Source organism: Lathamus discolor, chromosome 4 (genome assembly GCF_037157495.1).
Source record: "Lathamus discolor isolate bLatDis1 chromosome 4, bLatDis1.hap1, whole genome shotgun sequence".
NCBI lineage: Eukaryota > Metazoa > Chordata > Aves > Psittaciformes > Psittacidae > Lathamus > Lathamus discolor.
Window position 1 is genome coordinate 10,939,801 of NC_088887.1, and position 13,181 is coordinate 10,952,981.

A 13,181-nucleotide genomic window follows, 5' to 3' on the forward strand; every position below is an offset into this window, starting at 1 on the left:
CGTTCTGCTCTCATTCTAACATGGGAATCATTTCTTGGCAGCCTGTTTTTGTAATTAAACATAGCCTTTGAAAGTCCACATCCCCACTTGTGCCCTTCCTCAGTTCCAGCCTGCCAAAGCCTCTTCATTACTCAGAGCCCATGGGACACCTCGTGAATTTAATGTTTAAACTGGTGATGCTGTATGAGCTGCAGGCTGGTCACTGAGAGGCATGCTTCTAGCAGCTCTTTCTCAGGGCCATTGCTGCCTGCTAGAGGAGCTGAGGAGCTTCCTCTCCAGGCTGAAGCACACCCCAAACCTTCCTTTTCTCGCTTTAGCTGCTAGCATGCATATTGCATTGTCCACATTTTGGTGCTGTTTGCTGCTCTTCTGGGCTTTGGCTGGAAGAGGGGAGGAGGCAGTTATTGAGGTTTGCACCTATGAGCTCTTTGAATGGTGTCTGGAAAAGCTTCCATCCTAAATAGCAATCCCACCCAGGCTCCTGATCCTGACTCATCCACACACTGTCTGAATCCTCAAGGATCTCTCCTGGAAGAGACTTAGTGGCAAAGAGAGGATGACTCCTTCCTACTCTGACATGGCAGGGATTGATGCTGCAGCTTTTATAACCTGCCGAGGGTAGCTCTCCCCTTCTGCCCACAGATATGAAGGGTTCAATTTTCCTTTTTATTCCCCATGCCTTTTAGAGTGAAAGAGAGAAAAGGAGTCTCCTTGCTGTGATGCAGAGTGATTGCTGCCATTTGACATTCACATTTATCTGCTTGGTCTTTTCATTATCTCCCTCCCATTTGTTTTTGCTCACTCTCAAGTGTCTGCTGATCCTCTCCCTTCCTCTGAGACCGGCTGTTGCTAAAACTCCTCTGCTTACCTGCTCTGTATATCTTGACTTATCAGCTTGGTTCATGTCTCCATTCATTGATTTTTCATAGCTGGCTGCTAAATGAGTAGCGTTTGCACCTCTTCCATGAGCATCTTCTGCTTTGCTGCTGCAAATTCCTCTGTACTCCAACTAAAACAGTGTAGCTCTCATTACAAAGAGCAAAGCCAGCAGGCTTCCGATTTGTCTTACTTCTGCCTGTGTGCTGATTGTTTTATTTCAGTCCAGAGGTCACACCGCTGGTGACTCTTACTAGAGATGTTTCCCTAACTTTGAGCCCAATTTATCAGTCAGGATATATGGCTCATTTTTCCCAGGTGCCCCAGACCAGGAATAGCCTCTGGCTGTTACATAGCTTTTCAACAAGCTGTGTCAAGAAGCAGCAAAATCCTGCCTCCAGGAACATGTTCCCTTTCTTAGCTTTGTTCGGTATTGTTACAGTCTCGGTTAGTGTCTCAATTACACGTAGATAGGCACAAGCTGCAAATTCAGATCAGAAATTTGTGGATGTTTGTATCCCAAGGGTTTGTCTGCCTTGATTTTGTGTACCACAACAACTATATAAATGTATGAGGGATAAGCGATAAATACCTGTGTAGGAGTATTACTGTGCCCACATTTGAGAGTTATTCCACACCATTCAAAGCTGCTTTAGTAGTGCCAAATCTAAAAGCAGGCTGCCTCCAAAGTCAGCGTATAAACCTAAGTGCTATGAAATTCAGCCTCAGGTACAGGCAACGCACACCCACAGCCAAAGTCCAAATTATGGGGTTTTATCCCATTTGTATCCACAAAGGTATCAATCCCATATTTCCTTTCCATGAAATCAGTGCTGTTTCTGTTGACTTCGACATAAATCCTAAGCTTTAACTGAGCCTGCTGTTTGGGGGAAGAAAGGGAATAATAAAACCACCAGACGCAAACCATAGCTTGTGATCTGCACAGAACTTCTCTAAGCTTGCACTGTGGTTTGGAACAAGGTGTAAGGATGTTATAGGTAAAATGAGAAATGGCCAGAATCGATGCAGGAAATTCAGGCCTCCCTGTTGGCTCAGAGGAGTTTGTGTTTGCCACAGTTGGGTTTGGAAGATGGGGCTGTTTGGCTTTTTGAAGTAGGAAAATGGTTTTGTTGCCTTCTGCAATTGAAGCACTCTTTATTTCGTAAGTGAGACTGAGTTGGCTCAGAGGAGATGTCCTGTGCTTATAACTGTGGAAACCTTGTGGCTCTGGAGCTCTTTTGGAATAGGTTGCTCTGCCATGAGATTCACTGCATCTGCTCCCAGTCAAGATAGAAGTGTTGGGAAAACAGACTTGCTCGGAAGTATATAGGAGGTCCAGCACCTAATACTTGGTCATGGATTCAGAAAGGCACTGACATGTGAAGTGAAAAATGAATCAAACCTTTAAAATATCAGGACTGGTCTGTGGAATAGGAGATCCAAGGTTTGTCCAGATTTAGATTTCGTTGTGTTCTGCCCTTCTTGAGTTGCGATGCAAGGCAGTAGCAAGTCTCTGTGCCCAAGGTATGCAGCATACTATGCCTGTTTGCTCCCTTGGGTTTTGAAGGACAGCTCATCCAACCGGTATCCTCTGAAAGGTTCTGGACCGGACAGTCCCTGGATGGAGTCTCCTGGATGGAGAAGTAGGGCTGGAAACCACAGCAGAGGGCAGCAGAAACCTTGTGTGTTTGGGTGTCTAGATGCCATAGGGGTGGGAAAGGCTGCCCAGAGGGAGTCAGTGGGAGCCAGTGAGCCTGCAGGGCCGCCAGTCCCATCACTGGTCCTCAGCTCTGCTTTCCCAGCTGTGAAAGCCTGGCAGTGTGCATATGTCGCTCTTAATCTTCCTTTTGCATCCCTGTTTTTGCAGTTGTCAGAGCGCCGTATTATGCAAATTGGAATTAAGCAATTAAGGCGATAATGTTTCCCTTGAAGAGTTTGACAAGGCAGAAGGAACACAGACTACTTTTCAGACAAGCTTTTGGTTGCATGTTTACCTAAAAACAAAAGCAAGAAGGAGATGGACGGCCACACAGGCACACACACACCGGCTTTGTGACCAAGCCACCCTTCCCTCCCCAAGCATCCCTCCTTCTTACTTGTCCCATAACACCATTGAGGGTAGGGGGCAGAGGGGATTCTCACTTGACTCCCTTAGCACAGGGGATTCAGAGGAGGAAGAGGTTGCCACATGTGATGAATTTGCATCTTAAACAGATGTCTAGAGGAGTAGCTCAGCACCTTCTTATGCTTAGGAAAAAGGGCTTTTGTGACTGAACCTGTGATTGCACTTTCACAGCTCTGCAAGGATGGTGTGTGGGGATGGGGAAGGGTGAAATTGCAGTCAGTTGCTGTCTGTAGGGATTTTTTTGACTTGTTAACTATGCCAACATCTTGTGTGAGTTCTTCCCATCTCGTCTACAGCTAAGGATCCTCTCCTTTTGTAAGAGGACTTTCCAGTCTTCCTTCATTTAGACTTGCAGTGGGTTTGTGAAACAGGAGAGGGTTATTCTGCTGAACAGTTTTGCCATGGCAGTGATTTTTACATCACATTCAAAGATGGGCTGAACTGTGGCTGCAGAACTTGATTGTCTTCGTGCTGGAAAGCTGGACTGACCTCTGGAGATTCATGAAGGTGGTGCTTCTGCACTTCTCCTCTGTTTAGTAGATGAGGTAGTGCTCAAGGCCAGGGTTTTGAGCAGCCTGGTCTAGTGGAAGGTGCCCCTGCACATGTCAGGGGGTTGGAACTAGATGAGCTTTAAGGTTCTTTCCAACCAAAACCACTCTATGATTCTATGAAAATTTACTTTGAACCAGTAATTATACTAAGGATCAGACCCTGGGGCACAAATGTAGGCTTCTGAAAATGGCATAATTGGTAATAAGCTTCACCCTGTGCTTCTTCAGTAGTTGTGCTTCCTTTCCTTGGGATATGGTTGGTCACCCCTGCTTTGAACTTGCTTAGCTCTTGACACAAGCTTAGCATTTTCTGTGTTTCCTGCAGGCCCCAAGAGGGGAAGGAGCAGAGGGTGGGCCTGATTCACCGCTGCTCCATTACACACAGAGTCACACTGGCATAAAACCATGAATCAGAAGCAGTGACTCAGGCTCACTTGTTCTAAACAGTCAGCAGAAGTGGCAAACCAAGTCTCAAGTGGCACTAATGACTGAAAAGGAGTTAAGAAAGTGTGGCTTAATGGGGTATATTCCCCAGCTCACGGGGGCACACGGGGAAGCATTACAGGATAGAGATAATTGGGTGATCTGGCAGTGTAACAGAGCAGTCTCACACACTGATGTATGTGGGTGAACGGGAGGATTTGCTTCAGCTTAAACCTTTTCCCAAGTTGCATGAGCTAAAATGAAGGCAGGCCCCCTCAGAGCAGATTGCTGGAAGCCGAGGGGATGTTGTGGGGATGGATAACCCCTTTACCCTAAGCACGCTTCACTGCCCATTTTCACAAGAAGGATTAGGAAGGCCCTTGTTCCAAGCCAGTAGGGCTGATCTTAAGCCAGGTTGCTAGGTAGGGCTGTAATGAGATAATTCTGCTGGTGTGAGACCACTCTTTGCTTATGTAAAGTAGCATTCATGTGGAAGCAGAGTTGTCCCCATTGGCACCCGTGTCCAGAGCTGCTCTTTATGTCTCCATCTTGCCTGGTCACTTCCCAGCAAGGTCAGCTGAGCTTATTCTTAGTGGCAGTTGTTTGGCCTGAATAAATGCTCAAGGAAGCATTGGCTCAATCGATCCGGATAACTCTTTCTAGCCTTTGTTTAAATAAGGCCACGAGTTCCCACCAGCTCTCCATCATTTATCTGCTGTGGAGTTCAGCAGCCAAGCCGTGTTTGTGGAGGCAAGAAAACAAACAAAAAGGAAGCAGAATCCCAGAACAACTAAAGGAAAATGCCCATTTCCTCTTTCATTCAGGACAGCCAGAGGAAATATTTTGTGGCTACAATCTCACCTTGGTCTCCTTCATCCCTTCCCTTAGCTTGCCTGTAACAGCTCCCTGTGGCCGCACTTAGTGGTTATTCTACATTGACTTGCTGCTTAACCAGTTTACCAAGCCCTGGTTTTGAATATCATTGCTCTTCTCATCCCACTCACTGAGGGCTGCACCACATTCCCCTCCTTCCCTCCTCAGAGCTCTGGACGCTCTGCTGGGTGCTTTAATGAGCTGGTCTGTGACCTTGAATGGCAGCTGCCAAAGAGACAAAGCTTTTAGTTTCGAACTCGGCAAGAAAATGGCTTTGCCTCCCGTCAGAGCAGCTGGTGTACTTCAGAGCCTCAGCCATTATGACCAATTTCTATTAGGAGTTGAGTACCTTTCGTGTTCCTTGGGAGCAAAGGATGCTTTTGCGGTCTGCTCAGCACCACTGAGGATTGTGCCTTCTGTGTGCTTTGAACTAGCATTGACAGAGATTAGACAAGCATGCTGGGAAGAACATTACTCCAGTTGTAGTCCCTGAAGGCTTTGTTGTTGTTGTTCTTGGTTTTGCTGGTTTCCCCCTCCCTTATTGACATAGTTATCTAACAAAAGTTGCATTTTGTACTCTCCTGAAAAGCATTATCCACTTTCTGTATGCCTGGCAGACCTCTTCGAGCGCTGTGCTTCCCACTGTGGACAGTAAGCATTCAAATGGTAAACACCATGAAGGTCATGAGTTTCTTACTGGGGGGTGCCAGGCTGTGTAATTGCAAGACATGAGGTGTCATTACGGAAAGAAGCTATGCTAAAGTGCCCTCGTGATGAGGTTGGCTGAAGTCCTGGTAGCAAAGCAGGTCTCCAAGAGGCGGGAGACAGGTCTCTATCCACAACTGAAGACAAGTCAGTGGATATGATGGGATGTGACATGGGAACATAGTGCACGGGTGGGACTTTTTCTGTTTCAGAGGACAGGGAAACTCAACCCAGTCCTCCTGCAACTTCCACAGCCACTCACTTACAAAGGTGAATTTGGGCATAACGTGCTCTCCCGGTGTACACCAGAAATTAGTGCAGCAAACAGCTTTGGGAATGCTCCCAAGTACTACTGTTGTCCAAGGACAAGCCCAGTGTACTCTATGGCTTTTGAAGAGCAGAGGATGATTAGGATGTTGTGCTGCATCCCTGGAGGAGAGATTTCTTCTGCTTCATCCTATGCCCCAAGTCCTACAGCTGAACCTGCAGCTTACAGCTGCCACAGCCTGCAAAGTGACAGGAGCTCAAACAGCTAAAGGGAGAAGGGGAACAAAGCCTATCCAATTTATCCTCTGCCTTTTTAGTATCCCATGGCCAGTGCTTCCAGAGAGCTCACAGGGGCTTGAGGTTTGCCAGAAAGATAAGGTGCATATACACAGGTATTTCCTGGTTTATGAAGTCCAGTGTACTGCAAAGGGTTGGAGTGGCAGGGAAGTCAGTTGAGCTGCAAAAGGCATCTGCAGTAAAGAGCATTGTACTAAAAACATGAGAGAAGCACCATAAGATGACAAGGGTGCTTCATGCTACCCCTGTATTAAACCTCAGCACCAAGCAAGTTGAGAGCAAACCTTCACATACAACTTTAGAAGACTGTGTTGTACCACAGTTGCCCAAAACCATATAGCATTTGACCTCACTGCAAGCCGTGTTTACACTGCTGTCTATCTGGAGTGTGCCCACCAAAATCCCTTAAACAGGCAATATGATCTCTCTGCAACTAAATGTATGTAAATCTCATTGAGCTTGAAAGTAGCTGGCAGTGGGTGAATACTCAAAGACAGTATCATGCATGCTTCCCCTTTTCTTCTAGGCTTCCTGTTGGCATTAGTTTTTGGTCACTGTGGGAGGCAAGACACAAGGATACACAGACTGTTTGTTTAACCTGTACAACAGCTTTTCTGTTCTCTGCTATGTCAGGCTTTGTCTTCATGCCCTGCTGGGAAGCAAATGGATCTTTGATCCCTGTTCACATCAACAGGGATGTTATCAATGCTTCCCCTCTTCCAAGGATAAAGTAACTTCCAATCACATTTAAAACCATTGAAGCTTGAAATCCACAACCTAGGTTTTGGCTCTCTTATCAGCTGGGCTATGCCTGACATCGTTCTCTACCCCAGTGTCCCATTCCATGCACAATAGTGTGTTCACATCAAGGCAGTAAAATATAGATGAGGAAGGCATAGCTTTCTCATAATTTTTTGGTAGCCTTTTTCACTTGGCCACAGTAAATGATGATGCTGACTGGAAGACTTAAAATTTTGGTTCCTCACCTTTGATTTTGGCACGTAGTCTCTGATTGCAGCTTCATCTAATCAGGTAATAACAGGAAATCTCCTCCCCAGCTCATTTGCCACCTTGTAGAAAGTATTTACATCACCCTCTGATCCGTTTTATCACCATGCCTGAAAAATTTTAGGCCTTTGGTTTTGCCATGTCCCTGGAATAGCATGGGTCATGCTGTTACTCCTGTTCTACATGGAAGCAACCAGAGGACAGGAACCCAAGTGACCTGTCTAAGCTCATCTACAAAGTCAGTAGCAGAGCCAAGCCCTGCTCATGCAGCCCAAAAGCCCACATTCGAGTTCCTCTCTGAACAAAATCCATGGGCCCTACAGCCTTCCTGAGCATCCACTGAAGTATGCCTGTTTTCAACAGTTCCTCTAGCACAAAGCATTTGAACCCATGTGTCAAGAAAGTAGAGTGGCCCCATTTGTTTCCATTAAAATGCAGGCACACACTGTTTATCTCCCTTTGGGAACAAGCTGAGAAGAGCTTTAGTGTCAGGGAAAATAGTAATAGTAGTAATAATAATAATAACAACAACAACAAGAAAACTCTTTAAGTGTCAACTCCACATTTTCTGCGGCCTGGTTAAGTTCTCTGGAGTGTAACACTCCATCACTTTTCTCAGCAGGGTATAATTACTCATAACTTGAAGGTTTTATCTCTGGGCTTCCTGTAGTAGAAAGGAGAAAGGAGGTAAATCTTGCATTCCACGGGTGTGTAGATGTTTAATTAAGTATCACATTTAATTGTTCCAGACTCCTGCTTGACAGTCACTGAGTTCTGAAATTTTGTTTTCCCCTTTTTTGTTTTATAAATCAGAATTGAACAGATAAAAACGGTCTGATCCGTAAATGGTGTCCATCCCGCATCTCCCTCTGCATCTTGGGGTGACCTGTGATCCAGGACCAGTACCCAGGTCCTGCTGCCATGTATTTGCATGCCTCTGGTCCACTCTGTGTTTCCATTCCAATCTTGGGGAGGGATGACAATTCCCTCTTTTCATTCTGCTTTTGGTGGCCCTTTCTGTCATCTGAAGTCTAACCTGACTTGCGTCTGCTCTGTGGCATTTGTAGTCAGGTCTCTTTCTTTTTCCCTTTTCCTTTAGGACTGGGTAAAGAAGGGCAATCTGCACCTTGAAATAATAAATGTTCAGGGCCTTTCTTACACCTCTTTTCATCCAAAGATCTCAGATCTCTTGCACCTCACAAGAATTAATAATCTAAAGCTTGCTCTCGCTCTCTGAGGCTGACCAGTTTTATTACTGTTGTAGTGAAATTAGCAGTCTCTTTGAAGTCTACTTAGTCTATTTTAGGACTGGGATATCTTGTATAAAGACCCTAAGCAACATAGACCCAGAACTAGAAAACCAGAGTGATTGCTCAGAACCCAGTTGCCTCCACAGACAATCTGCTGATCCATTGATTGCATCCCAGTCATTCCCACCTGTGCTGGTAGAATCACATTTCCTCGTGCTATAGGAGAGACAGAGGTGTGTATAATAGTGGCCAATGTTGACAGAAGTACAGCGCCTGCCTTGTGGTTGCCAATCCTCTTGCCTTCTCTAGTCCCCATCACAAGAGCTCCTCTGGAGAGGGAGGAATTGTGGTTGCCCATGGGTCTCATTGCAACATGAGGCCATGCATCATGCGCTTGCTCAGTCACTCAACAGACTCAGCTCCACGTCTTTCCATACAAGGGGTCTGTGGCCTTGAGACCTCATAGGAACATTGCTGGCAATAAGGGTCAAATAAGTCTCAGGTTGGCAGAGGGTGAAATTTGGACTTTGTCTTGCGATCTTGAAGGATTAATCTCTGGAAGAGGGAGAGGAGATAACTCCCCTCCAACTCAGCTTGCCAACAAGCAGTGAGACATCCATCATGGCTTGGTCTCTGCTGGGGTCTGAACTCCTAGTCTGGACACCACCAGAGCCAGAGGTGTGTGCTGGTGTATGAGGCTGTGCAACCTCTGCTAAGAGAGGGCAGCCACACTGGGACATGAGGGCTGATGGTGGGAATCGAGTCCATGTAGAACTGTCTTGTTTGACCAAGCCTGAGAGGCTTCAGAGGAGGCAGGCCTGACATTTACATGTGCTAGGTAGAAAGATCACAGATAATAAGCTTTGTGTGTGAGAGAGACAATGAGAACTGAGTCACTCCTGCTGAATCTTATCATAAACAGTACCCAACAGCAGTTTCTCCACTGGAGTTGTTTCCCCGGGCTGTCAAAACTATGACAGGAAGAGAAGAATGTGGTGATTTGGTTTCCTTGTCTTTCTGCTCCTCTCTCAAGGATAAAAGGCACTTCTGGGTTGCTTTCACTCTACCTATCTTCCTATTGCAAGTTCTACATAGAGCACAGCAACTTTTCTGTGCTGCATTTATCCCACCTCAGTGCCAAAATCCTCTGGAGACCAGGCTCCTGTTGCTCTGATTGAGTTTCCATGCCTTGTTTATAGCTCTGAGAGACTGAGATGAACCAGCATCCTTGCCTGACAGGAATAAGGTGTATTTTAGTCTCTTTGGAGGGTCTCACAGTGGCAGGTACCATCATGGTGTGCAGAAGCACAGATTGCTGTGTTCAACAGGGCAGAGGGAGACTTTGGAATGCCATGGCCACAGCTAAAGCTCAAATGTGAGTGGAACCTGTGTGAGGAGGCCACAACACAAGAGGCATGATAGGAAAGCAAGGGGAGGTGAAAGAGAGAGAACAGCTAGAAGGAAAAAAGAATAAAAGATAAAGAGTGACATGAAGACTTTACTCCTCATTTATAAAAGGCTTCATCTATCAGATGGATTGCCTTAATGTGTCTCCTAACAAGGCTCCCCCAACACACACACTCCCCCTTTGCTTTGGTTTCGTTCTTTGATACTGTCACATGTTCTTCATTTTCCAGCACGTTGCATTCATTCTTTGCCTTTAAACTCCAAGGATTAAAGCAACTGGATAAAATAAATAAATAAATGAAATTAAAAGAGCTGACATTTCATGCTGTTGTTGGCAGCCTTTGATTTTCTTCCAGAACAAGATCATTACTTTTCTCTCCAGCTTTGAAAAAAAAGAGATGGACAGATTCCTCTTCTTACAAATTCATTTATCACTTGGGGGCTGCGGTAGGTGTGGGGAGAAGTTGAGGAAAGAGAGACTCGTGTCTGCAGTATAGGAAGCTGTGAATGACTGTAAGCTTAGAGCAATGTAGTACCAAGTCTAGTTCTGGATAGGAAACATCTTTTGAACGAATGTTCATTCAAGCCCCAGGACAACAACTTTATGGTCTGGGTTAACGCTTAGCAGGTGATACCATATAGTAACTGGGATTATAGACTAATCCTAAAACTGGGATCATCCTGATGAAGAGCAACTTCAACTGTGAGTCCAAGACAAGAATTTCACAAACCTTGAGGAGGAGACCGAATGGCCCCTATGATTTCTGACTCAACATTTTATTACAGGCATGAAGCATGAAGAGCTGATTTACAGAATTTGGCACTGGATCTGAGGCTATGTAAGTTTAGAAGTCTCCAGGCCCAGGAGTTTTGCTGACAAAAGGCTATATCCATCTAGGAGCTTTTCTTAGGTTTGAATTTAAACTCAAGTTTGCTGAATCCTTTTCTCCTTGGAGTAGGCAGAGCTACAGCTCCACATGCACAACTGCAGTCAGGATCAGTGAACTTGCCATGGGCTGTTTGGGAATACACTGGGGGCACGTTTCCCACCATGAAATTGGAGGATGTGTGGCTGTTCAGATCAGCCGTGTTTGGGCTCTGAGCGCATCATAAATCTCTGGCACTAGGTGATGCTTTGCTGTGCAAACGAAGTCCAAGGAGAGCCTGGAGCAGAGAAAACGTGTTTGCACTCTCAGTTCCAGCCTGGCTGAATCACAGAGTGGCTATAAATAAGGAGAAGGAAAATGCTGCAAGGAAGCTGATTACGTGAAATTGTCCATTCCCTTCATTTTCTTTCTCTAAGATGGTCAGTGCATCATCTGTATGTTTCTGACAGGACAATTTTGGTACATCCTAATGCAGAGCCTCTTACAGCTGTGGTCATATCATTGTTTTCTCAGCAATACTATCCCACAGTTGCTATGCAATGTTGCTGAGATGGTTTCTTGAGCTACCTCCTAACATAAACCCCTGTATTATAGTACCGGTAGTTGCTTGTTTATCCTGGACAGCAGGCAGCACCAGATGAGAAAAAAGGGATATCAAGATCTGTTTCAAGCTTACTGGTGCAAACGAGACATATGTGACACCCCAACGTGACTGATGTGACCAAGCAAAAGGGTCTATATATGCCCTACGTATGCTAAGCCTGTCATGCAATGCATTATAGTCAACTTGGTCTTGGTCTTCCTCTTTTAGACCTTTTGAGACCTTCCTCTTGTCAACAGACCTCTTATCTCAGCAGGTGTGTTGACATGAAGGGGCTTGAAGCCCATGGTGTCTTACAACAGGAACTCAAAACCAAGGCATGTGTTTAAGGTCACCGCCTGAAGGGCCAGAGCTGAATGATGTAGTGCAGCTGCCTGTGGCTCTCCACCATGTGTTGCCTTTCCCAGCCAACAGGACAAGCAAGTTCTACATATCCCTATGGCATACTGGGAGTTAACAGCAAATGCCACATTCCCGGCCACACCGTCTGCACAACTGTACTGAAACACAAATCCGGTTTCCCAGCAATTGGCCAAACTGAGTCTCCCCATGGTAGGGGGAGATAAACAAGTGTAGGACACGTCTCTTGGTTTCAGCCGTCCCCAGACTCACAGGTACTGTGCAGCTGTTGCCTTAACCAGATACAGAGAGTTAAAGAGGTTAGGGTCACTTCTAGAAGGATAGTGTTTAAGAGTAAAGCTGCAAAGCAAAGCATTCCGGGTACCACTCTTCAAATAGCAGTTTAGTCCCGATGCTCTGCACTGCTCTCAGAATTTGCATGGTTTGGAGCTTTGTTGCTCCATCCTCTTTCTTCTTCCTTTACATCAGCTTTTGTGTTCTGGGTATATTCAAGGAAAGAATGCTTTCAGAACTTAGGCCCACAATGAACCGGTTAACCTGTGCTTCACTGCAGTGTGGTTATGGCGAAGGGGTCAGAAGAAGATCCTTCTGTATGTTCATAGTTTCCCTCTCGCACCACCACAAGCATCTTACCCCACACAGCCAGCACTCTCCACACATTGCCCTCATCTGCTTTGATTCCTATTGTTGGTTCCAGGAACACCCTTACCTGAATTTAGTGACCCTCTGGACCTGTCCATGTGCATCATCCCAGCACTACCCCTGAGCACACCCTGTTGCACCCGCTCAGTGTGCTTCTATTGCTGCCATTCCCCCACCCACATTTGCTCACAAGCACTCTGCCACACAAAGTCACCCACACTGTCCTCTCTCCTTCCCCAGTATTTATTCCTGTGCACACAAGATGGACATCCCTGGGGACTTTGCTTCTGCATTTTACTTTGCAGCGATCACAGGCAAACCAAGCAGGACATGACAATTATTAACCTGTGGCTACTAAAATGAGCTGTTCCTACACAGCAGCAGCTGCAGCAAGAGGTGGTTGTAATGTCCTCTCTGTTGCCTTTCTGAAAGGCCCCCCCGAGGAGAGTGAGCCATTCGCAGAGTTCACGCTGCAGGAAGAAGGAGGGGGCTGCTGCCTGGGCAGAGCTTTTGTTAACACAAGAGGACTTGCTTGTCCACCCCAGCATTGGAGATGCTGGGTGAAGAGACTGTGTTTGGAGGCTCAGAGGTTAAACCCAGCTAGCTCCCGTCCCGGCTTGTTCAGCCAGTGGGGATGCTGAGCTAGCTGGCTGGGACACAGGCTTAAACAAGGAGAAAGGCTCAACTCATAGTAAGTGGAACAAATCTGATTTACTCACTGTCCCAGGATTATCACCTTCAGTGGCATTTCCTTCTGGACCTGAGCGTAGTCTCCTCCCTCTCCCACACTGCTCTTCTGTTCCCAAAACTGGCCCATCAAAGCTCTGGGTTCAGTCACTACCTGTGAAATTGTGGACATGTGCTGCCGACTCATTTGCTGACGAGAGCAGGTGAAGTTTAATTGCCTCC

The 13,181-nt window shown here is 46.2% G+C and overlaps 1 protein-coding gene across 4 annotated transcripts in view; it reads left to right on the forward strand.

Moving 5' to 3' along the window:
• Positions 1-13,181, forward strand: part of LSAMP (limbic system associated membrane protein) — a 991,105-nt gene that overhangs the window by 786,671 nt on the left and 191,253 nt on the right. The window lies entirely within an intron of this gene.